Source organism: Triticum urartu, chromosome 5A (assembly GCF_056163025.1).
Source record: "Triticum urartu cultivar PI428250 chromosome 5A, HENAU_Tu73, whole genome shotgun sequence".
Taxonomy (NCBI): Eukaryota; Viridiplantae; Streptophyta; class Magnoliopsida; order Poales; family Poaceae; genus Triticum; species Triticum urartu.
The window spans coordinates 641,876,404-641,879,624 of NC_141877.1; positions in this window are offsets into that span (position 1 = coordinate 641,876,404).

The following is a 3,221-nucleotide window of genomic DNA, read 5'->3' on the forward strand; positions in this document are numbered from 1 at the left end:
CGCTCATGCTCTCTTTTACTGCATTAGGACAACAACGATTCAACTGTTACATGCCGCGGTAGTTGAACCCCTTTCCTTTGCATGACCTGTCATTGCCACAGTAAATAGATGAAACCCACTAGCATGAGTAGGAGTTGTTTGAGCCCAGATGTGCCTACTCATTCATGTTTGCTTGTCATGCCTGCTATTGCTTAGAGTTGTGTCAGGTCTGATTCATCGGGAATGAATTGGAAAGTTGTGAACATGCCCTACTGTGTGTGAGCTAAGTGTGTGAACACGATTTGGTAAAGGTAGCGGTGAGGGGCCATGTAGGAGTACATGGTGGGTTGTCTCATTGAAACCATTCTCAGGAACTGAGTTCTATGTTTGTGATCCATGAAACAGCTACTACCACACATTGGGCCCTGAAATATGACCCCACTCGACTTACTGACCCCTCTCGTCCTCTGTCTAGGAGTTGCAACTAGTTTCTGGTGTTTATAGGATATGTGTTGGCGGTCGTGCGTAGCGCTAACCCTAGGGGTAGGCTATGATGCGGTAGATACACCATGGCACGGTGTACCGGGAGCCCGTTTGGTGTCTCGGGAACCCTGCACACATCGTTTGGCGCTGTGAGCGAAACTCCGGCTGGATCTCCTCGCGAATGGAACCCGAATAGGCGATATACCTGGACTAGAGACTTGTGCGGTTAGTCAGGTCGTGGTCTACACCCACGTCGGCCTTCTCTTGAAGTTTGCCGAGCACATGTCGTGTGCAAGCGCTAAGTGGTGGAAACATGTGTGACGAAGTACACCCCTGCAGGGTATAAAACTATTCGAATAGTCGCGTCCGCGGTAAAGGACTTCTGGGTTGCCTATAACAGTTCATAGACAGGTGAAAGTGGATACTCTAAAATGTGCAAGATAAGCGTGAGTGCTATGGATGGCGTTCTCGTAGGTAGATGCGAGCGGATCCATAGTGGTGTATTGATTGGTGAATATGTGGACTCGTGTGCGCCACCTCAAAAGAGTTACTTGCAGTCGTAGTTCAGGTTAGCCACTGAGTCAAAGCTGGCTTGCTGCAGTTAAACCCCACCATTCCTTTGTTGATGCCGAGGCATATGTAGCTAGTTCTGACGTAAGTCTTGCTGAGTACTTTTGTACTCACGTTTGCTTAATTTATGTTTTGCTGAGAGACTTCAGTCTCGCTAGTAGTTCCACGTGGACTTCGACGTTTAGCTTGATACCTCAGCTACGATCTTGTGCCCTCGGCAGGATCTGGTAGATAGTCAGGCTTCTTAGCCTTTTTCATTTGTAGATGCCTGTACTCAGACATGGTAAGCTTCCGCATGTGCTTTGATTTGTATGCTATGATTGATGGGTCATGAGACCCATGTTTGTAATATCTCGCTCCTCGGAGCCTAATGAATAAATACTTGAGTCGTAGAGTTATGTTGTGATGCCATGTTGTATTTACACATATCGACCATATTGTGTGTATGATTGAAATGCTTGGTATGTATGGGATCCGACAATCTAGTTGTTTATCCTTGGCAGCCTCTCTTATGGGGAAATGTAGTCTAGTGCTTCCATGAGCCATAGTAGTCCGCTACAGCCCGGTTCACCGGAGTCCTGCTAGCCCAGCACTACTGCTCAGGACACTTGACTGGCCGGCATGTGTTTCACTTCGTTCCTGTGTCTGTCCCTTCGGGGAAATGTCACGCGGTGACATCCAGAGTCCTGCCTAGCCTGCTACAGCCCGGGTTCCCGGAGTCCTGTTAGCCCAGTGCTACAGCCCGGATTCACAAGCTCCTGACTGACATGCTCGATGTGATTCATGTATGCCTGTCCCCATAGGTTGGTGCCGCTTTGGGTTCACGACTGGCCATGTCGGCTCGGGTTCTTTGTCATATGGATGTTAGCGACACTATCATATACGTGAGCCAAAAGGCACATACGGTCCCGGGCCATGGTAAGGCGACACCCATGGGAATACCGTGCGTGAGGCTGCAAAGTGATATGAGGTGTTACCGGCTAGATCGATGTGACTTGGAATCGGGGTCCTGACAGCTTTGGTATCAGAGCCTGACTGCTTGTAGGATTATCAAGCCAAGCTGGTCGAAGTTGAGTCTAGAAATGCTTTAGTTATATAAAGGAATTGATTGTGGAAGGGAACGTAAGGCTCTTTTTACTCCTTTACCTTATGCCCTTCTGATCTGAGTCAACCTCTTCTTCTCTACGGGGATTAAGAACTAGGCCTTCTCATCTATCTATTAGGATGACGAGTTACTATGTTAGAGACTTATAGGATTGTTGGTTCCAGGCCTCAATTCAGTTTCTACTACTTTTAGTATGTTGTCAGCTGAACCAGAACCTTGATATGATGATGTTGAGTGGTTATGCCACCATTTTGTAGGATGTCTCAAATCTTTTGAGCATTTACAGCCGTTATGCTGTCCGAGTCATCCCAGGTTTCTAAATAGTCTGGTGCATTTGCAAATCCTTTCTTCCCGTTTCTGATATCCTTTTGGGCCAGATTAACCACACTAATCGGTGAGTTGAGGCACTCTGTTGCCTCGACATATAGGTTGGAGCTAGTATGATGACCCTAGGTGTTTTAGAGGATCACCTAGTAATCTAGCCATGTCTTGTGTTCCCAGTGTGACGATTCTGGCCATCATTCTCGAAAGCATCCCGTGATGCCATTTAGTTAGTAGGTATTCTATTCCTGGGTTTGAACCCGAGATTCACTCCAGTCACCTCCTGTTGATAGTGTTTGCTCGTTCCTTTAGGATATTAGTAACCTTGCGACAGTCCTCGAGGTCTGTGGTATTTCCTTCTTCCAAATACCATGAACCATTAAGTCAGAAGTTCTTTGAACCAAAATATCACAATCAGAGTACTCTTGAGGAGTTCTCCATTCATAATTGTGATTCTGCCAGTTCTACCTTTCTGCATGGGTTATCTGGAAGAAACTTGTTGAACTTGGTTCGACATATTAATCTATGCATCCACAACTCAGAAAGATATATGTCCTCTTGAGTTGTCCCTCTTCATTTGTATTCCGACCATCGTCTATCAATTGATAGTCAGGAGTAATTGTGCATGCGTGTTATCGATGCTATCATTCTTGTGGTCTGTTAAGCCATTCTATTTCAGAATGACTAGGAGAAACAAACTCTAGTACCTCATCCATATCCAGGATTGGGTCAAAGTAGTTGTGTTCTGCAGATCAAATGCTGA